Source organism: Schistocerca cancellata, chromosome 4 (genome assembly GCF_023864275.1).
Source record: "Schistocerca cancellata isolate TAMUIC-IGC-003103 chromosome 4, iqSchCanc2.1, whole genome shotgun sequence".
NCBI classification, from domain to species: Eukaryota; Metazoa; Arthropoda; class Insecta; order Orthoptera; family Acrididae; genus Schistocerca; species Schistocerca cancellata.
The window spans coordinates 267,497,019-267,520,904 of NC_064629.1; the positions used below are offsets into that span (position 1 = coordinate 267,497,019).

At 47.4% G+C, this 23,886-nt stretch overlaps 1 protein-coding gene across 1 annotated transcript in view; it reads right to left on the bottom strand.

Moving 5' to 3' along the window:
* The window catches only part of LOC126184087 (tubulin beta chain-like), a 124,016-nt gene that overhangs the window by 64,374 nt on the left and 35,756 nt on the right, over window positions 1–23,886 (bottom strand). The gene's annotated exons all lie outside the window — the stretch shown is intronic.

Genomic DNA, 23,886 nt, shown 5'->3' on the forward strand with positions numbered 1-23,886 from the left:
CGTGGGGAGTGAACGGCGCAGGCATCAGTAGAGCGATCCCTGTGTTGTCAGGGGGCTACAACCAACAGGGTACATGGCGGCTCCACCACAATGGACTGGCTACCGTGCTGGATCTTAGGTGCAAAAATGTCCAAGGTCGTCATCGCAGTTAAAAGCAACACTGCAGAGTGCAGCGTGGGAATCGCACCCAGGGACGTATCCTCGCCCAAGAGATGGAAAACGAGCGGGACACCATTGCAACGACGAAAAAGCCAGCTAAAGGTCTCAATGCACGACGGATACAGTGCACCATGTAAGGCGCCCTTCCCCAATTGGCTCGCTCTTCGGAATAATTTAGAAAGATGGAGATCAAACCCGAGAGGGGACCATCACATGAAGCCGAAACATTTGAGACTCCTTTTAGTCGCCTCTTACGACAGGCAGGAATACCGCGGGCCTATTCTTACCCCCGAACCCGCAGGGGGGGCCGATATGGTCGGGAGGAGGTTGCCCAAGCAGTTGGGAATGCTTTTACTGCCTGGAGCTTGTTTCCTTGAAGTGAGGACCAAGTATCCCACCACAAGGACACAAGCCTCTTACAAACAACCCCACGAACGACAGATGACGGGACACAATGGGAGGCTGGCCGAGGCAGGACGACTGCAGCCTTGGCTGCAGCATCAGCAGCCTCATTCCCAGGCACTCCTACATGGCCGGGAACCCACAGAAAGCTGACAGGAGAGTCACCCTCAGCGAAAGAATGGAGGGACTGCTGGATCCGTTGCACCAAGGGATGGACCGGATATGGAGCTCCAAGGCTCTAAAGAGCACTGAGTGAATCAGAGCAGAGTACATACGATGAATGGCGGTGTCGGCGGGCATACTGAACGGCCTGATGGAGAGCAAAAAGCTCGGCCGTAAAGCTGGAACATTGGTCGAGGAGCCGGTATTTAAAGGTGACGGCCCCAACGACAAAGGCACAGCCGACACCATCGTCAGTTTTGGAGCCATCAGTGTAAATAAAGGTGTGACTGGCAAGTCGCGCACCAAGTTCGACAAACCGTGAGCAATACACTGCAGCCGGAGTACCCTCCTTTGGAAGCGAGCAGAGGTCGAGATAAACTCAAACCAGAGCCTGGAGCCAAAGTGGTGTCGTGCTCTCACCCTCTCTGAAGGTGGTAGGGAGGGCAAAATCCAATTGTCGAAACAAGCGACGAAAGCAGACTCCAGGGGGCAGCAGGGCAGACACATACAACCCATACTGACGGTCGAGAGAATCGGCGAAGGAGGACTGATAAGAGGGGTGTGTTGGGCATTGACAACAGCCAGCAGGCATACCGACAAAGCAGTACATCGCGCCGGTAGGTCAATGGTAATTCGGCAGCTTCAGCATAAAGACTCTCGATGGGACTAGTGTAGAAAGCTCCGGTCGCAAGACGTAACCCCCTATGGTGGATGGAGTTGAGATGGCGTAAGAGGGATGGCCGAGCAGACGAGTAGACGAGGCTCCCATGATCCAGCTTTGATCGGACTATGGACCGATACAAGCGAAGCAGGACAGTGTGATCCGCTCCCCAAGATGAACCACTAAGAACTCTGAGGACATTAAGGGAACGTGTACAACGAGCAGCCAAATAAGAGACGGGCGGAGACCAACAAAGTTTCCTGTCCAGTGTGAGCCCTAGAAACTTAGTTGTTTCCACGAATGGGAGAACAACAGGACCAAGATGTAAGGATGGCGGAAGGAACGCTTTATATCTCCAAAAGTTGATGCAAACCGTCTTCTCTTCAGAGAACCGGAAGCCATTTGCCACACTCCATGAGTATAGGCTGTCGAGACAACGCTGAAGGCAGCGCTCCAGGAGGCATGTTCACTGGGCACTGCAGTAGATCGCGAAGTCATCGACAAAAAGAGAGCCTGAGACATTAGGTGGAATGCAATCCATAATTGGATTGATCGCTATGGCAAAAAGGGCTACGCTCAAGACGGAGCCCTGGGGCACTCCGTTCTCCTGGAGGAAGACGTCTGACAATACGGAACCCACACGTACCCTAAACTTTCGAACTGTTAAAAAGGAATCAATAAAAGGGGCAGGCGACCGCGTAGACCCCACCTGTGCATAGTGCGGAGGATACCTCCTCTCCAAGAGTTATCATAAGCCTTCTCCAAATCGAAGAACACGGCGACCGTTTGGCGCTTTCGCAAAAAGTTGTTCATGATGAATGTCGACAAGGTCACAAGGTGGTCAACAGCGGAGCAGCGGCGACGAAAGCCGCATTGAACATCGGTAAGTAGCCGTCGAGATTCAAGAATCCAAACTAACCGAGCGTTAACCATGCGCTCCATCACCTTGCAGACACAGCTTGTAAGAGAAATTGGGTGGTAACTAGAAGGAAGGAGTGTATCCTTCCCGGGTTTGGGTGTAGGAACAACGACGGCGTCACGCCAACGTATGGGGACTTTACCTTCGGTCCAGACGCGATTGTAGGTACGAAGATGGAAGCTTTTGCCTGCCGGAGAAAGGTGTGGCAGCATCTGAACGTGAATGGCATCTGGCCCCGGAGCAGAGGACTGGGACAGTGCAAGTGCACGTTCGAGTTCCCGCATAGTAAAGGGGGCATTTTAATTTTCCAGATTCAGCGAGTGGAAGGAAGGTCGCTGAGCCTCTTCTGCCTCTTTCCTGGGAAGGAAGGCAGGGTGGTAATGGGCGGAGCTTGAAACCTCCGCGAAAAAGCGGCCGAAGGCGTTGGAGATATCCACAGGATCAACAAGGACCTCTTCACCTGAAGTCAGGCCAGGTACCGAGGAGTGGGCCTTAATGCCCGACAGCCGGCGCAGGCCACCCCAGACGACAGAAGAGGGAGTAAAACTGTTAAAAGAGCTGGTGAAAGAGGCCCAACAAGCTTTTTGCTGTCTTTGATGACTCTACGACATTGCGCTCGGAGTCGTTTGTATCCAATACAATTCGCCAACGTAGGATGGCGGCGAAAGGTGCGTAAAGCACGTCGTCGAGCACGGATAGCGTCTCGACAAGCCTCATTCCACCAGGGGACGGAAACGCGATGTGAAGAAGAGGCAGTACGAGGAATAGAACGTTCGGCAGCATTGATGATAACAGCCGTGAGGTAAAGAACCTGACTGTCACAACTGAGAAAATCGTGGTCCGGAAAGGTCGCCAGGGAGGAGTAAAGTCCCCAGTCAGCTCTCGGTATGTTCCAGCTCGAAGGATGTGGGGATGGGGTGTGGTGCAGGAGATGAACGACACAGGGGAAGTGGTCGCTCCAATAGGTGTCAGATGGACATACCACTCGAACCGACGGGCAAGAGTGGTAGAACAGATCGAGAGGTCCAAGTGGGAGTAGGTATGAGTAGAGTCCGAGAGGGAAGTCAGGGCATCAGTATTGAGGCAGACAAGATTGAGATGGTTGAAGACATCCGCCAAGAGGGAGCCTCTCTGACAGGATGCAGGAGAGCCCCAAAGGGGATGATGGGCATTGAAGTCGCCAAACAATAAAAACGGCGAAGGAAGCTGAACAATCAGGTGCATCATGTCAGCCTGACTAACTGCGGATGACGATGGAGTGTAGACGGTACGAACAGAAAAAGTAAAGGCAGAAAGAGTAATATGGACAGCTATAGCTTGAAGTGGGGTGGTCAATGGGAGGGGATGGTAATAGACATCGTCCTGAACGAGCAACATGACCCACGATGAGCTGGAATACCATCCACAGGGGGGAGGTCAGACCGCTCCGAGGTATAGTGGGTAAAAGCAATACGGTCAGTTGGGCGCAACTTGGTTTCCTGGAGACCAAGGACGAGCGGACAGTGCAGGCAAAGGAGCAGTTGTAATTCCTCCTGATTAGATCGAATACCTCTTATGTTCCAATGTAACAAAGCCATCGCTAGTAAGAAAAGAGAGGGAACGAAACGGGTGAAGAGATGGTCACCTCGACGGCCGCGGAGGATTCTTTAATCTTCTTCTCCTTCTCATACGCGGGGCAGTCTAGAGATCAAGGCGAGTGGATGCCAGGACAATTGACGCACCGACGTGGTCGGGTGCATGTATGTTCCTCACGAAGAGGACGTCCGCAATCGCCACGAAGAGGCTCAGCCTCACACCGTGACGACATGTGCCCAAAGCGCAAACACCGAAAGCAGCGCATAGGAGGCGGGACGTAAGGTCGCACGTCGCACCGGTAGCACATCACCTTTACCTTCTCTGGGAGAACGTCCCCCTCGAAGGCGAGGATAAAGGCTCCAGCGTCGATGCGACGGTCTTTGGGGCCGCGCTGAACTCGCCGGACGAAATGCACGCCTCGGCGCTCCAGGTTGGCTCTGAGCTCCTTATCAGATTGCAGCAGGAGGTCCCGATGAAAAATAACCCCCTGCATCCTATTCAGTGCCAGATGCGGGACAATAGACACTGGGATGTCCCCTAGTTGGTCGCACGCCTGGAGCGCCGCCGACTGTGTGGCGCAGGTGTCTTTATAAGAATGGACCCCAAACGCATTTTACTGAGAGCCTCGATTTCCCCAAAGATGTCCTCGATGTGCTGGACAAAGAACATGGGCTTGGAGGTGGCAAACGTCCCCCCCCATCGGTCCGAGAACAGAATAAATAGCGGGGGAAGTACTTCGCCCCAAGCCGGCGGGCCTGTCCTTCCTCCCAGGGAGTGGCCAAGGGGGAAAGGGCAGGAGAACCAGAACCAGAGACAGTACCTTTCTTTTTAAAAGACTCGGCCGCAGAGCGACCTGATACATGTTGACGTTTCATCTGCGAAACGTCCACCCCAATACCACACACTCCGACCAGTGGCCCTCCCCACGGGCGCCACCCAGCCTCAGCAAGGGCCACCTGGCAGGATGACCGTTGCCGGGAGTCCCGATGCCCCAAGGAGACGGGCATCTACTCCTTGGCCGACGTGGGGAGGGTGCAGTACGATCCCTGTGTTGTCAGGGGGCTACAACCTAGAGGGTACATGACGACCCCACGACAACGGGGCTGGCTACCGTGCTGGATTTTGGGTGCCATGGAAGGTCCATCATGATCGTAGGTGCAGATGGGGACGCACTATGGGCGTAACTTGTGCAACCCATCAGGCGTTTAAGCCCAATTTGAGGAATAATGGGTGTGGTTACAACGCCGTTACAATGCGGAGTGCAAAGGTCTTAGTGCACTGAGAACCAGTGATACGCCACGTAAGGCATCCTTCCCCAAAACGCTCGTACTTCTGTAGAATTTTGAAAAAAGGAGGTCAAACCCCAATAGGGACCATCACATGGAAGGCCGAAACGGTTGAAACTCCATTTAGTCGCCTCTTACGACAGGCAGGAATGCCTCGGGCCTATTCTTATCCCCGAACCCGCAGGGGGATGTTTCCATTGGTCGACGGTCGAATCCCGTTGGTCCCGTGGCCACTGCGATCTTAACTGACGCTGTCGTTGGTTCAATATGTGAACACACGAAGAACGGTGTGCCTCTGAAGACTCGTGCGTGTACTATTATTGCGCTTTTTCGGCAGAGCTGCCACTGATCATCTATCCCACTTCACAGAGCAGAACTTCTCGAAACCCCACGTTCTGCGAAGAGTTATGGTCGCCCAACAATTTTTCGCCTAATGGTAGTTTCATTGTCCCTACATTTTTCTGTAGATGCTCGTGCCAGTAGCACATGAACATTTGGCCAGCTTCGACGTTCTTGAGATACTCGTTCACAGGCTGAGTAATAATAATGTACCCTTCATCAGTGTCGCTTATCTCAATTTCCCTATTTGCAGCCCATATCTTCGCTTGCGTGATCCACAGTCCGTGTCTGCTCCGCTTAAATAATTTTGTTGTCGCGTCACGTGCCCTCAACGCCACCAGACGGCATCCAACGTCGCGGTGGGCAGTGATAAGGTTTTGGCTCTTCAGTGTACGCTTGTAGTGGCACTCAAAAGCTTGTGGAAAGATGATGTAGTACTTGTTAATGTTCGCGTTTGTATCTCAGTAGTATCGAAGAAATGAGATAACTAAATGGCAAGGCAGCCATCTGCTAACGTGGTTTAAATAGAGCCAAGAGGGGGCACCTATGCGTATACTATGGCTTAACACGAGTTTGCGAATTTGTCACCGGCTACACCAGTCTTATCAGTTATTTAAATTAAAAGGAGTCAGTGAAAGTGAGAGGAGAAAGTATCATCTAGATAGAACTAGGAAAAGGAGTAGAGCAAGGCTGCTGTCTGTCTACCTCTCGTTCCAATCTATAGTTGGAGAGTACACCAACTGAAAAAATCGCAATGCTAAGGAGTTGCGCGACATGAACGAAAGTTGGTAGGTGTGCGTCTGTGTCTGAAAGATGTTTATTCAAATTTCACGGCAGTCGCGTAAGATGCGCTAATAGCGCCACTATGAGGATGCAAATGAGGTTTGCATTAATCCTTTTAGACTGACTTTTTCGGGAAGGAAAACTTTTCTTTATTTGGTAATGCACTTAGGTTGTTTTTAACAATTTTAGATGCAAGATTTATACATAAGTATGTACCCCGATTTCAATACATGGATTGAAGTCAGTAATTGCGAAATATTCTAATTTAATAAATGGTAAAATGATCAATAATTACCATGCGAAATAATAACAATGTTAAATTATATAACGGAATGTAGCGAATCAACCACATCCCAGTATTCTGGAGGACACGAGTTACTACGCACTGTCACACTGACTTGCTGGGATTTTCATAGTGATGCCGAACAGTTGGCAGCGCTTGCGTATGATGGAGAGGATGAACATTCACAAATTTGCACCTCAGGTTTCCATTTTGAAAAAGATACTTCTGTTGCAGCTAAGATACAGTAGAAGTTAATATATTTAGCTGCAGCCAGAGGGTCTGAATGGGTAAAATTCACGCTGTAACGGTCGTGAGCTTGAGTTACGTTTGAGACTGAACGTAGTGAGTTGATGTTAGTCAAGAATGCTTTTAAGGCGACAAAGATCCCAGTGTAAATACGTCACTGAGTGAACGTAGTCGTGTAATAGGTCTACGAGAAGCTAGATGTTCCTTCTGCATTATTGCAGGAGGGCTTGGCAGGAATGTAGCCACTGTACATGACTGCTGAAAGCGGTGATCATGAGAATATACCGTCAAAAGAGGACAGGCTCCGGACGGTCACACGTCACTACCGAGAGCAAGGACCATCGTGCTCGGCGTACGGTTCTGGCGCATTGTACTCTATCTGCAGCAATTTGAGCAGCAGTTGGCACCACAGTGACAAGAGCTCCGAGCCAGACGTCCTGTATCGTGCATTCCACTGATCCCAAACCACCGCCATTTGTGACTTCAGTGGTGTCAAGTGAGGGCTAATTGGAGGGCAGAGTGGAGGTATGTTGTATTTCCTGATAAAAGCTGATTCTGACTCGGTGCCAGTGATGGCCATGTGTTGGTTAAGAGGAGGACGGTTGAGGGTATGCATCCAACCTGTGCGTGCTACACACACTGGAACTATACCTTTAGTTATGGGGTCGATTTTGACAGCAGGAGCACTTCCATGGTTATCCCACGCACGCTGACTGCATATTTGTACGTCAGTCTGGTGATTCGACCCGTTGTGCTGCCATTCATAAACAGCATTCCAGATGGTGTTTTCCAACAAGATAACACTCGCCACATACCGCTGTTGCAACTCAACATGCTCTGCAGAATGACTACCACCAGAGCTATCTCCAGTCGAGCACATACGGGACATCATCATCGAACGACAACTCCAGCGTCATCCAGAAACAGCATTAACCGTCTGTATTGAGTGACCAAGTGCGCGAGGCTTGGAACTCCATCCCACAAACTTAAAATCTGGCATCTGTAGAAAGGAAGCATACAGACGTGCATGCATTGTGTTCAACATTCTGGCAGCTACACCGGGTATTAATTTACCAGCATTTCACATTTGCTATAGCTTATCTCGCGCTCACAGTAACCTGTGATCTTGCGATGTTAACCACATATTGTATCTTGACAAATTTACTCCCGAAATTTCGTTACTGTACAATTGATTTTGGTATTGCGTTTTTTTACCACTACCAATTAAGTGAAAAGGGAGTTAAAGGAAGAATACGGTGTTTGAGGTTTGCAGACGATTATGAGCGTCCTACGAATACATTAAAAAGATCAGACGGTATAATGGATTCGACTGAAGCGGAAGGAAAGGTTTATGGAGTTAAAATCAATATAAAGACAATTTTAATTGAACTACGAGGGAAAAAGAGAGATGAATTCTGAATGAAGGAATATTTAAGAGGAACAAAGCTTTGACTACTTCGGAAACAGGAAACAGATTGACTGAAAGAACAGCACAAAGACGATATCGATGGCGGAAGAGGGTCTTTAGAAGAACAGGAGAATTTTCTGTAGCAATATAGACAAAAATTTGTGGGAAAGATCAGTAAAATATTTTGTGAAGAGGGTCGTGTGTGGTGCTGAAACATGGACACTGAGGGAGAAAGAGCCAGGCAGGGGCCTGAGATGAGGATATGGAGGGCGGAAATAGTAAGTTGGATGGATCTAGTAAAAAATGAAGTATTCAGAAGAGTGAGAGAGCAAAGACAATGAAAGTAATATACAGAAGGAACCTGAACTGCATTGGACAAACATTAAGAAAGTGAAGGTTTATAAAACAGTCCAAGAGAGATGTGGAAGGGAAAGAGGAGGCGAGGTAGGAAGAGATTTCAGATGCTGCATGTGATGGACGGCAACATATACAGCAGCATTAAGAAAAAAGGAATAGGTCTCAAGAAATGGAGATGCGAAGGACCTACTCATATAATATATAACTGATTATGGTAATACCCATCAAGCTAGAGTTTCGTAATGTACACTTTTTTCGTACATTGTTCAACAGTTCAGACCACTTTTACTCGCTTCATTTCTTTTATTCATTACTCTATCATTACATACTATCTTTGGTGACAGGGTATATCTGCAAGTTTCAACTTTTAGGGCATTCAAAAATCTACCACTACCATCTAGTTCACAGTTGGAACTTTGTATTTACAGTTCACTTGAAACCGCGGGACTGCTACGGTCGCAGGTTCGAATCCTGCCTCGGGCATGGGTGTGTGTGATGTCCTTAGGATAGTTAGGTTTAAGTAGTTCTAAGTTCTAGGGGACTTATGACCTAAGATGTTGAGTCCCATAGTGCTCAGAGCCATTTGAACCATTTGAAGTTCACTTGAAAATCTATTTAGGAATGGACTGGTATTTACTCCTCGAATACCGGTTCTGTAAATTTATCCAACAGGATTTCGCGAGAATCTCTTTCCAAAGATTCCCCCGTTACCCACAACACATTCGTATGGGATGTGTCGACTTATTACTAACAAAGCGGTGTGTCAGAATTACTCCCATTTTTACTGTGACTTAACGCTGAACGATACTGTGCTGTTTCCCTTACATATACAAGTTGCTTCCCCAGAATAATACTACAAATCTGATTCCTCCGATCACCTTCCTTCTGATTTTATGTGATCGTCTCACTTATCGCTTCTTAGTGTCATCCACCACCTAGATGAACTATGCGTGCTGTAGGTTTAAAGCAGTTATATTGTGTTCTCAACCATATCGGCAACTAATAGTGGAAGTCATCCATTTATTCATAATCTTCGTATTATTTTAGTGCAGACCTGGTTACTTAAAATGCAAATTAGGTTTAGATTCTTTTCGCCCTTCTGAAAATACGTACTTTCTTACATTTCCTGTTTTGCGTATTAGACAGTTTTTAACGAAATACGAAGTTATTTTTAAGTATCACTCTGCATTTAGTCGATTATAGCACTAAAACAAGACACACGAAAAGACATCAGTAAAACAGCCATTTCTGAAACTTGTGATTCGTAATAGCTGCTACGGTATAGTTTCAAAGTCCACCACTAGGGAGCAGGAGTAGTATAGGAAGGATAGAGAGCCCATATAGAGGTGGTCTAAGGAAGGAAGGTAAAGTGCCAGGGGCAGCTGGGTCAGCAACTTGCACGAGTAGAGCAGCGCCAGTCCGAAGACAAGGTCTTAATGTAACCTCATGCACTGCCCACGCCTCTAGGGCAATTGCGGTTCTACGTTCAATGTCATCACATAACCTGATGCGTATCACCTGTTAAGATAAGCGCTGTCCAACCTCCTTCCATTGCCCATGCCTGTAGGCCAGTTGTACGACAAATATGACATGAAAACAATCACCCATGCACATTGTGTGGATTAGGGCAAAACTGGCCTAGGTCAATAGGAGGACTTAAAAATGGCAGTGAAACGAGTCCCCTCCCTTCTCTAGGCCAATTGTGTCTTGTCATTTGAGGTCCGTATATTATAGTGAAAGGATCACTACTGTCAACAGATTGGCCACCGCCTCTTGTCAGAATAAGCAGGTGCTGTTATGTTGTTCCCTCCACACACTCCTCTAGGCGAAGTGTGACAGGATGTTATCCTATTTAAAATGGTAGCCAATGTTACCATACCGAATGGTCAAAAAAGGTGATCTTCAAATCCCTTAATTACAACAGATAGAAGAATGTTGGATTTTTCTGTATGATCATCTCCCACTGCTGTTTACAATTTTGGGGTAATTTGGTGCGTTTTTGACTGATTTTTCCGCTTCCTAGATCGTCAACCAAACACACGGAAATACTAGGCTTTATATGTGTAACAATTTTCACAATGTACTACTATAACATATATACTGATATCCCACATTATTTAATGAGCACAAACAAAGACGCCCTTGTTCTACGAAGTCTACGTTTCACTGTAAAGAATTTGTTTATGCATTATTAGTGGGGTAAAAATGTCACTATCAGGCTGTTTTAGAGGAGTCTGATACTAAGATTACAGCAGACTTAAGTAAGAGCAGGGAATCAGTACGAACGTTTCTAAAGACAAAACCTCGTTAAAAATACACTAAACAATTTTGTGCAGTAGTGCTGCTACCATCACCACTAGGGCAGTATCTGAGTACAACAGACGCGTACTTTATTTGAAAAACTAAAAATGTGAGGTGACATACTGCCTGGATCTTTGATGTATATAAGAAGCTGTGAGAGCTCCAGTTAATCTGTATTATGAAATTTCCACGTTACGTTTTATATCTTTAGAGTATATACGAAACCAACAACCATAGTTTGACTTCATTCGGTATTACCAACTCCCAAGAAGGGACAAACGGGTATCATTGTTAGGTGAACAAGGAGCAAGATTGTGTAAAGATCAGTAGGTAGGCGTAAAGCTGTATTTAATATGGCTAAATTCAGAACTCAACCTCCACTACTGCCCATGCGTGTTTTAGTGCATGTAAGATTTGGATTTTGGCAGTTAGCATTGTGTTGGCAGAAGGTTTTTTGCGTTGACATGTGGAAGAAGAAGAATATCAAGTGATCATGCAGACACTGCAGATTATTTCTTGCCTGGTGTGAATATCCAATCACTGATAGCTGCTAAGGAAAAACGGTATGGTAAGCATTAAGAGAAGAGATATTCATGTACATTTCCACATAAAACGTGGAAAGTGCGGTTGAATGAGTAACTAAACTTTTTGCCTATAACCACATTCTATTCGCTTTCCACGTAGGACACTTCCCATCTGTGGAGCTGTGGAGAGAGAATACACATAAAGGCTATAGATATGTGTACAAGTTATTGCTCAGCTGGTAAGGTGGTAGACAAAGTAAAACAAATACATTCGTTGCAATAGCGCAATTGACGGTAAAAATAAAATGAATTTACACATAAAATTTGTTACCATCCCCACAATAGATATATTGTAATAAATATTGGGTCTACATTCATCTTCATGAAATTAGCAAGTAACACTACTGCTAAGAGTTTAATTTTAGTGAATTATTTCTATCCTCTCCCCCTCCCCCCCCCCCCCTCTCTCTCTCTCTCTCTCTCTCTCTCTCTCTCTCTCTCTCTCTCTCTCTCTGTGTCTGTGTGTGTGTGTCTGTGTGTGTCTGTGTGTGTGTGTGTGTGTGTGACTATATATGCAAAATACATAGTTTACCCTGCCATAAGAAGAGATTCTAAAAAGTCTGCTACTTACAGAGATCTACATGTGGTATTTGGATGGTGACTAACAGTAATGTAACGTCAGTTCGTGGAGTCTAGGGCAATTGTTTGCCTTTTCTCTGTGAAACATGAAGTCAGGATAAGAATAGTACTACTACTACATACGAAGCAAAATGTGCAACAGTGACAGGAAACTAAGTAATGTTTAATTAAAGTCGCAGAAATGATGCTTATTTGATTATTGCTCTAGAAAACTGTTAATCAGCCTTCCTTATATTATTGCCATCAAAAACTGCTGGCCTTGAGATATGAAGTGCTTTTATCTCAGACTGTCACAGCACAATTTCGCGATCGTTCGACAGTACACCTGTACATGGAGGGTACTTGATACCTCAAAACTCCACACATGACGTCGGCAGCCATAATATTAGAGTAACTTCAAGAAAGTAATCTATTAAGAAAGAAAAAAACGTGGAGCATTATGAGATGCTATACTAGGAAATGCTAAGGTTAGAAACGAGGAAGACTTGTAGGTGGAGGCGCTGTATAAGGACAATCAAATTGGGAAGCTGACAAGGATAGATAGTTATTCCCTGTGAGTACTGGCGATTGTTCGTGTTTGTGATGTCCCTGTTAATACATAGCTAACAAATGAATATCTAACTAGACTCATTTGGGACTGCTACTAGTACATTTTTTAGAATAGTCGACTTGAAAAAATTGTTACGGTACAGGAGAACTTTGCTAGCATTGATATTACGTTAAAGTGATTGAATGTTAATGACTCATTACTGGAAATAGCCTCGAAAATTAGACATATAATAAAAATATTAGAGCAATTTAAGATTATAGCCATTACGTTCTCCTCTGCTGAATGTTCCATGCACCTGTCAAGTCAGCCTTATCGCGGCTGGACGTAGGACTTACACTTTAGTTCAGTATGGATGCTGGCCAATCATTGCAAGAGTCATTCTCGTGTGAGGCACAGAGATGCTGGCCCCGTATACTGAACTGAGCAGTCGGGGCAGTGTCTCAGCACAGATCTATGTCTCTAGGCGAGCTGTAGTTCCTCTTGCCACATGCTATTAGTACACACGAGAGGCTGGGGTGGCGACAGTTTAGACACAGCAGACTATGTGTAGAGCAATTCGTGATAACAGACTTTATGAACATGATTTGGACTATTACATTGTATTTTAGGTGGTTTCAAATAAATTACGTCCCTATCCTATTCTGATACTGTCCCTAGTAGTGATAGTAGCAGCACAAGGACAGGAAATTTTTTCGAGTGCAATTTTTAAATATCTCTTACCTGCAGGAATATGATCTTTACAGTGAAACGAACTTAGTACGTAGCAAGAGCGTATTTGTTGACGTTTGAAAATTGTTTATAGGGGAATATCTGTGTATTTGTTACAATATTACAATATTGTAATCATTAAACACGTGTTGTTATCTTCAGCCCAGAGACTGGTTTGATGCAGCTCTCCATGCTACTGCGACCTTCATCCTTGTGAATCGGTTTAGTGTATCTCTTTGTCTCCCTCTACGATTTTTACCCTACACGCTGCCCTCCAATACTAAATTGGTATTCCTTGATGCTTCAGAATATGCCCTACCAACCGATCCCTTCTTCTAGTCAAGTTGTGCCACAAATTTCTCTCCTCTCCAATTCTATTCAATACCTCATTAATTACATTGTCTAACCATCTAATCTTCAGCATTCTTCTCTAGCACCACATTTCGAAAGCTATTTTCTTCTTGTCTTAACTATTTATCGTCCATGTTTCACTTCCATACATGGCTACACTCCACACAAATACTTCCAGAAAAGCTTTCCTTGCCATTGCCAGTCTACATTTTATATCCTCTCTACTTTGACCATCAGTTATTTTGCTCCCCAAATAGCAAAACTCATTACTACTTTCAGCGTCTCTTTTCCTAATCTAATTCCCGCAGCATCACCCGATTTAATTCGGCTACATTCCATTATCCTCGTTTTGCTGTTGTTTATGTTCATCTAATATACTCCTTTCAAGACACTGTCCATTCCGTTCAGCTGCTCTTCCAGGTCCTTTGCTGTCTCTGACAGAATTACAATGTCATACAGTAAAGCTGCATGCCCTCGGGAAAAATTACGGCTATAGTTTCCCCTTGCTTTCAGCTGTTCGCAGTACCAGCACAGCAAGGCCGTTTTGGTTAGTGTTGCAAGGCCAGATCAGTCAATCATCCATACTGTTGCCCCTGCAACTACTGAAAAGGCTGCTGCCCCTCTTCAGGAAAATCACGTTTGTCTGGCCTCTCAACAGATACCCCTCGGTCTAGTATTTACGTGGATTCTGGGCTGACCGTTCTCGAAAGTGGGACAAGGTCAAAAATATAAAAAATTATCACAAAACTTTAAATAGCAATGGCAAGTGATCTTACGTTTGAGTATTTACAGATAATGACGAATACTCTCCTGCCAAGTGTGCTGATCTAGAAGCTTTAAGGTGGCCACTTTGGATAATTGGTGGTATTAAGTATTTGCCATAGCTTTTAGGGTAAGTGAAGGGAAGGAATTTGTTTTCGCGCCGTTTTTATCTCATCCTACTGGCCTATTTTTTTTTTTTTTTTTTTTTTTTTTTTTTTTTTTTTTGTTGGGTTTAAGGGCGCTCAACTGCTGAGGTCATTAGCGCCCAGTCACTGTTGTTTGAGCACATGGAATCTGGTAAAACTCAAGGGGATGGAGGGGACACCAGAAGGACCCGACAAAGATGCAGACAAAATAAGTAAAAAGATTAAATGTCCTTGGACAAGCCAGTTAAAGTTATAAAACGCAGAATACGAGCAGCTGCTCGAGCGTCATCAGCTAAAACATCCGGTAAAGTAGATGGCAGGGACAGGACAACACGAAATTGACTAAAACGGGGACATGACAATAAAACATGGCGCACTGTTAATGCCTGACCACACGGGCACTGCGGGGCTGGGTCACCGGAGAGCAGGTAGCGGTGGCTAAACCGGCAATGCCCAATCCGCAACCTGGTCAGAAGGACCTCCTCGCGCCGAGATGGTCGGGAGGATGTTGTCCAAGCAGTTGGTAGCGGTTTTACTGCCCGGAGCTTGTTTCCTTGGAGGGATGACCAAGCATCCCACCACAACGACACAAGCCTCTTAGAGACATCCCCACGAACGTCGGATGACGGGACACAATGGGAGGCTGGCCGAGGCAGGAGGACTGCAGCCTTGGCTGCAGCATCCGCAGCCTCATTCCCAGGCACTCCCACATGTCCGGGAACCCACAGAAAGCTGACAGAACCACCATTATCAGCCAAAGAATGGAGGGACTGCTGTATCCGTTGTATCAAGGGATGGACCGGATAGGGAGCTCCAAGGCTCTGAAGAGCACTGAGTGAGTCAGAGCACAGTACATATGATGAATGGTGGTGGCGGCGGGCATACTGAACGGCCTGATGGAGAGCAAAAAGCTCGGCCGTAAAGCTGGAACACTGGTCGAGGAGCCTGTATTTAAATGTGGCGGCCCCGACGACAAAGGCACAGCCGACACCATCGTCAGTTTTGGAGCCATCGGTGTAAATAAAGGTGTGACCGGCAAGTCGAGCACGAAGTTCGGCAAACCGTGAGCAATACATTGCAGCCGGAGTACCATCCTTCGGGAGTGAGCTGAGGTCGAGATAAATATGAACCGGAGCCTGGAGCCAAGGTGGTGTCGGGCTCTCACCCTCTCTGAAGGTGGTAGGGAGGGCAAAATCCAATTGTCGAAGCAGGCGACGGAAGCGGACTCCGGGGGGCAGCAGGGCAGACACATACAACCCGTACTGACGGTAGAGAGAATCGGCGAAGAAGGACTTGTAAGTGGGGTGGTCGGGCATAGACGACAGCCGGCAGGCATACCGACACAGCAGTACGTCGCGCCGGTAGGTCAACGGTAACTCGGCAGCTTCAGCATAAAGACTCTCGACAGGACTAGTATAGAAGGCTCCGGTCGCAAGACGTATCCCCTGATGGTGGATGGAGTTGAGCCGGCGTAAGAGGGACGGCCGAGCGGACGAGTAGACGAAGCTCCCATAATCCAGCTTCGATCGGACTATGGACCGATACAAACGAAGCAGGACAGTGCGATCCGCTCCCCAAGATGAACCGCTAAGAACTCTGAGGACATTAAGGGAACGTGTACAACGGGCCGCCAAATAAGAGACGTGTGGAGACCAACACAGTTTCCTGTCCAACGTGAGCCCTAGAAACTTAGTTGTGTCCACGAATCGGAGAACAACGGGACCGAGATGTAAGGATGGCGGAAGGAACGCTTTATATCGCCAAAAGTTGATACAAACCGTCTTTTCTTCAGAGAACCGGAAGCCATTTGCCACGCTCCATGAGTAGAGGCTGTCTAGACAACGCTGAAGGCAGCGCTCCAGGAGGCATGTTCTCTGGGCACTGCAGTAGATCGCGAAGTCATCGACAAAGAGAGAGCCTGAGACATTAGGTGGAATGCAATCCATAATGGGATTGATCGCGATGGCAAAAAGGGCTACGCTCAAGACGGAGCCCTGAGGCACTCCGTTCTCCTGGAGGAAGACGTCGGACAATACGGAGCCCACACGTACCCTAAACTTTCGTTCCGTTAAAAAGGAATCAATAAAAAGGGGCAGGCGACCGCGTAGGCCCCACCTGTGCATAGTGCGGAGGATACCTCCTCTCCAACAGGTGTCATAAGCCTTCTCCAAGTCGAAGAACACGGCTACTGTTTGGCGCCTTCGCAAAAAGTTGTTCATGATGAATGTCGACAAGGTCACGAGGTGGTCAACAGCGGAGCGGCGGCGACGAAAGCCACATTGGACATTAGTAAGGAGCCGTCGAGATTCAAGAATCCAGACTAACCGAGCATTAACCATGCGCTCCATCACCTTACAGACACAGCTTGTAAGAGAAATGGGGCGGTAACTAGAAGGAAGGTGTCTATCCTTCCCGGGTTTGGGTATAGGAACAACAACGGCGTCACGCCAACGCATGGGGACTTGACCTTCGGTCCAGACGCGATTGTAGGTACGGAGAAGGAAGCTTTTGCCCGCCGGAGAAAGGTGTGCCAGCATCTGAACGTGAATGGCATCCGGCCCCGGAGCAGAGGACCGGGACAGTGCAAGCGCACGTTCGAGTTCCCGCATAGTAAAGGGGGCATTATAGGTTTCCAGATTCAGCGAGTGGAAGGAAGGTCGCCGAGCCTCTTCTGCCTCTTTCCTGGGAAGGAAGGCAGGATGGTAATGGGCGGAGCTTGAAACCTCCTCGAAAAAGCGGCCAAAGGCGTTGGCGACAGCCACCGGATCAACAAGGACCGCATTACCTGAGGTCAGGCCAGGTACCGAGGAGTGGGCCTTAATGCCCGACAGCCGGCGCAGGCTACCCCAAACGACGGAAGAAGGAGTAAAATTGTTAAAGGAGCCGGTGAAAGAGGCCCAACAAGCTTTTTTGCTGTCTTTGATGACTCTACGGCATTGCGCTCGGAGTCGTTTGTATTCAATACAATTCGCCAACGTAGGATGGCGGCGAAAGGTGCGTAAAGCACGTCGTCGAGCACGGATAGCGTCCCTACAAGCCTCGTTCCACCAGGGGATGGAAACGCGACGTGAAGAAGTAGTACGAGGAATGGAACGTTCGGCAGCATGGATGATAACAGCCGAGAGGTATTCGACCTGACTGTCACAACTGGGAAAATCGTGGTCCGGAAAGGTTGCCAGGGATGAGTAAAGTCCCCAGTCAGCTTTCAGTATGTTCCAGCTCGAAGGACGTGGGGATGGGGTGTGGTGCAGGAGACGAACGACACAGGGGAAGTGGTCGCTCGAATAGGTGTCAGAAAGGACATACCACTCGAACCGACGGGCAAGAGTGGTAGAACATATTGAGAGGTCCAAGTGGGAGAAGGTATGAGTGGAGTCCGAGAGGAAAGTCGGGGCGCCGGTATTGAGGCAGACAAGATTGAGATGGTTGAAGACATCTGCCAAGAGTGAGCCTCTTGGACAGGATGCAGGAGAGCCCCAAAGGGGATGATGGGCATTGAAGTCGCCAAACAATAAAAACGGCGGGGGAAGCTGAACGATCAGGTGCATCATGTCAGCCCGACTAACGGCAGACGACGGTGGAGTGTAGATGGTACAAACTGAAAAAGTAAAAGCAGAAAGAGTAATGCGGACAGCTATTGCTTGGAGTGGGGTGGTCAATGGGATGGGATGGTAATAGACGTCGTCCCGAATGAGCAACATGACCCCACCATGAGCTGGGACACCGTCCACAGGGGTAAGGTCATACCGCTCCGAGGTATAGTGGGTAAAGGCAATACGGTCAGTCGGGCGCAACTTGGTTTCCTGGAGTCCAAGGACGAGCGGACAGTGCAGGCGGAGGAGCAGTTGTAATTCCTCCCGATGAGATCGAATACCTCTTATGTTCCAATGAAACAACGCCATCGCTAGTCAAAAAGTTGTGGGAACGAGACGGGGGAAGAGCTGGTCACCTCGACGGCCGCGGAGGGCCAGGTTGCGAGGGAACAACGCTACAACCGACGGGAGGCGGATCCGGTTCCATCGACTGGTCGCCAGCTGCGGCCGCTGTCCCTGGTTGTGTAGGAGGGGCAGCATCATTTGCCGACAAAAGGCCAGCTGAGCGCCTGGCAGCAGAGCGTCCCGGCGAAACTGAGGACGGCCGGGAGCGGCGACTCACGGATGGAGCGTCAGTCGAAACGCGCCGGGGAGGAGAGGGGGATAAAGATTTCTTCTTGGAGGCCTTCTTGGAAGGCCGAGGAGGCACAGGGACGGTGGGCTGGACCCGAAGAAGGTCCTCACGTGCGGGGTCCGTTGTGGAACGCCGGACCTCGGAAGCCGGGGTCCGGAACGTTTCCCCGATGGACACCTGAGAAGAGGATCGCTTCTCAGGTGGCGTGTGGGGGGAAGGAGGAGGAAGGATGGCCCCTGGGGCAGAGGGGGTGGGGGCCACGGGGGAGGAGGATTTGGAAGGGAGGGATTTGGGAGGCGGAGGCAGAGCCCCCTGATGGGCGGAGGAGGCGGAGGGGGGATAGGAGAGGGGTGAGGATACCGCGGAAGGAGTGGACACAACTGAGGCAAATGAAGTGGTCAATGGCACGGGATGGAGGCGGTCGTACTTCTTCCTGGCCTCAGAATAAGACAGCCGATCCAAAGTTTTGATTTCTTGTATCTTCTTCTCCTTCTGATATGCGGGGCAGTCTGAGGATCTAGGCGAGTGGACGCCAGGACAATTAACGCACCGAGGTGGTGGGGTGCATGTATGTTCCTCACGAAGAGGACGGCCACAATCGCCACAGAGGGGCTCAGCCTCACACCGTGACGACATGTGCCCAAAGCGCAAACACCGAAAACAGCGCATAGGAGGCGGAACGTAGGGTCGCACGTCACACCGGTAGCACATTACCTTTACCTTCTCTGGGAGAACGTCCCCCTCGAAGGCGAGGATAAAGGCCCCAGTGTCGATGCGACGGTCTTTGGGGCCGCGCTGGACTCGCCGGACGAAATGCACGCCTCGGCGCTCCAGGTTGGCCCTGAGCTCCTCATCAGATTGTAGCAGGAGGTCACGATGAAAAATAACCCCCTGCGTCCTATTGAGTGCCAGATGTGGGACAATGGAGACTGGGATGTCCCCTAGGCGGTCGCACGCCTGGAGCGCCGCCGACTGTGTGGCGGACGTGGTCTTGATAAGTACGGACCCTGAACGCATCTTGCTGAGAGCCTCGATTTCCCCGAAGATGTCCTCAATGTGCTGAACAAAGAACATGGGCTTGGAGGTGGCGAATGTCCCCCCATCGGTCCGAGAACAGACTAAATAGCGGGGGAAGTACTTCGCTCCAAGCCGGCGGGCCTGTCCCTCCTCCCATGGAGTGGCCAAGGGGGAAGGGGCAGGAGAACCAGAACCAGAAACGGTACTTTTTCTTTTAAAAGACTCGGCCGCAGAGCGACCCGATACGTGGTGACGTTTCATCTGCGAAACGTCCGCCCCGATACCACCCACTCCGACCAGGGGCTCTCCCCACGGGCGCCACCCAGCCGCAGCAAGGGCCACCTGGCAGGATGACCATTGCCGGGAGTCCTGATGCCCCAAGGAGACGGGCATCTACTCCTTGGCCGACGTGGGGAGGGTGCAGCTCAGGTATCGGCAGTACGATCCCTGTGTTGTCAGGGGGCTACAACCTAGAGGGTACATGACGACCCCACCACAACGGGCTGGCTACCGTGCTGGATTTCTGGTGCCATGGAAAGTCCATCATGATCGCTGGTGCAGATGGAGACGCACTATGGGCGTAACTGGGACAACCCAAAAGGCGTTTAGGCCCAATTTGAACAATAGTGGGTATGGTTACAACGCCGGTGCAATGCTGAGTGCCAAGGTCTGAGTGCACTTAGGACCAGTGGTACACCACGTAAGGTGTCCTTCCCCAAAAGGCTCGTACTTCTGTAGAAATTTAGAAAAATGGAGGTCAAACCCCAAGGGGGACCATCACATGGAAGGCCGAAACGGTTGAACTCCTTTTAGTCGCCTCGTACGACAGGCAGGAATACCTCGGGCCTATTCTTACCCCGGACCCGCAGGGGGGCTACTGGCCTAGATCAATGGAAGGATGATCAACTCTGTCTTCGTATGTTCAGTGTGATGGATGACTATTTTCACACCATTAGTTAGGTCGTAGAACTGGCCTACATACATGAATGGCACAAAGGGCATCCTTACCTTGACTCGTTATAGGTATTAGCTTGTATCGTGACGTCGAATTCACCACATACGATTGCCTTAGATGTATCGATGGGTTGCATTGTGATCTTGTCTTTGAACTGTCTGTTCCACTATTAGTGCAGATTGTCTATTCAGCTGGCCCTGGCCCAATACTCACCTTCCTATATCCTCTAGCGTCCGTAGGTATGGGAGATGCCTATAGTCTAAAATATATTTTTATTCTTTTTTTCGACCGCTTTAGCGAGAGCTCCTGCCGGTATCACAGGGTATACATTCAGCTCATGCTGTTCGTCATTTGTTTAAACTTCTTCACGCCATCAACAGGTGGCAGCAGCAGTGGCAGCAGCAGTAGCAGCATCAGGAAAGTGAGTGTTACAATGGCATGCAGCATGTCGGGAATTAAAAAAGGTAAGTATTCTTATCTTTTGCAATTTCACACATTTAGAAGGATACTTTTATTCGCAAATGGTTTCATTTAACCTGTAAATAAATATCACTACCAAGAAACTACTCTTCATGAACAAAATGTTCTCCTTAATTGCAGGTATCATCCCTGATACCTCGGGACTATTACTATAGATCTCCTGCCATTGTTTACTTGCTTATGGTGGCGCGTGTGTTTGTATCTTCATTTTTTGCTAAATGTTGTTCTCTTTGCTGTCGTTATCCTGTATTAAATTGTGTGTTTCTCTTACATGTAAATATATTGGGTATTTATTGTGTTACTTTAATGAAAATAATGAACCCAGTAATCCCAATTTTCCTTGCTGTAGACCTAACTGATGAACTTTTGGCAGTCGAAGATCCAAATATTTCTCACTTTGATTTGTCTGAAGATGAGCGTGATATAGCTGTCAGATCACTAACTCCAGCAGCTGATGAGTCATCATCCGAATCAGATAACAATGGAGTACCTTTGAGTGAGATTCAACAGAGGTGCAAAATGGAGAGACATGACAGAGTAATTAGTTGCTAGATACAAATTTTTATGTCATATTTAACGTATAGTTTGAAAAGACTACGTTATTTTACTTTAATTTCTAGGTTTAATCCTGAAGTACCAGAATTTGCATCACCTGAAATTCCAACTGTGAAGTCACCATTTGAATATTTCACGCAATATATTGACCAAAGATTATTTGATGATATGGCTTATTAAATAAATTTACGTCATATTACACTAACAGTAGAGTCAATGAACGGTACTGGAGCAGAATTAAAGTTTTGAGTGGTTAGTACGCTGATTGCATTACTGGGGTTCCCTAGATTGAGAATGTCTTGGGAAAGGAGAACACATCCATTGATTGCAGATACAATTATCAGGGACATGTTTTACCTGGTAAGAAATAATCTCAAACTAGTTAATGATAATGCTGTATCAGAGGAAATCAAACAAATTGGCAGTTATTGGAAGATACGACGACTCCTTGACCGACTAAGAAACGCATTTCGAAATCATACCCGACCAATTCATGCACGTATAGATGAGCAGATGATACAGTTTACAGGTCAAGTAAGAAAGAGACAGTATGTAAGGGTTAAACCTCACCCAGTTGGCTTTAAGAACGCTGTGCTATCTACATCTAACGGTATACTACTTTTTGATATACCAAGAAAGGGTAAAGATATCGTGTTTGGAAAAATTCTAGTATCTGACAACCTTGATATTGGAGGGAAAATACCCAATGACAAGCAGAACTGACAAATGGACAGTACACGTGATCCACAACTTCATAGATTTTGCTGTTGCAGCAGTTTGGCTAGAATATAGCCAAACAACGCAAAGTAATAAATTTATGAGAACGGACATCATGCAATATTAAGCTTTCAAGCTTGCTGTTTGCACAAAGTCTTATTTTCTACAGTTTGTCAGCAAGAGCAAAGATCAGACTCAATCGATGATTATGATGAGGGTGGTGGTGATGAAGGTCTACCAGCAAAACGTGCAAGAGTACCAAAAACTTTACCATCTCTGCCATTCATTCAGGGTATCAAATGCTAAGCACATGCCTCAGATGAACAACATAGGAAAATAGATCAAAATGCTGATTAGAGGGTTGTAGAGGTCTAAAGTTTGTACGATGTAGCACATGTCAAATGTTCCTGTGCTTTACGTCTGAAAGAAATTGTTTTTTTTTTCACAAGAATTGAATTTGAACCTATGTTACGTTTTTCAGACAAAAATAGGATTCACAGAATCCTAGAGCTAGAGCACTTGCCCGCGAAAGGCAAAGGTCCCGAGTTCGAGTCTCGGTCCGGCACCCAGCTTTAATCTGCCAGGAAGTTTCAAAAATAGGATTATTTTATATGTTAAAAATTTTGTTTTAACGCTCATATGTATTTCTTTGTATTAACTTAGGCCGCGGGTATCACATATGATTCATTAATCATTTTACTCATTGCTTAGTGTCTTGACCTCATTTCCTCATTCATCCTTACGCAGTTGAAACTTCATACAGATGTCTCCATCCACAGCGATCTTCGATCTATGATACCAACTGAGAAAACCTTAAAAGTATGGAAAAATGAAAATAAAATTTTTCCTCCTTATTTTTGTCTTATTTGTGTCCTTATCAATTGTGAATATCAGCTTCAATAAAATCAAACCTTGGAACAACAAATGGCTCTGAGCACTATGGGGCTCAACTGCTGTGGTCGTAAGTCCCCTAGAACTTAGAACTACTTAAACCTAACTAACCTAAGGACATCACACACATCCATGCCCGAGGCAGGATTCGAACCTGCGACCGTAGCGGTTGTGCGGTTCCAGGCTGTAGCGCCTTTAACCGCTCGGCCACTCCAGCCGGCCCTTGGAACAACAATCAGGACTCTAGAGGATACAGCAGGCAGGCCTGTCAGCACATTTAGACAAATGCAGGATGTCATTTATTGAACTATATGAAATGCAATCGTCATAACTTCTCAACAGTTTACGCCAGGACGTTAAAACTGCACGATTGTACATGGGGCATGATGGGATTTAGGATGGTCTGGTTTAGAGACGAAGCCCACTTTCATTTGGATGGGTTCGTCAATAAGCAAAATTGGCTCATTTGGGGGACTGACAATCCGCATTTCGCGATTGGGAGGTCTCTTTACCTTTAACGGGTGCCTGTGTGGTGTGCAATGT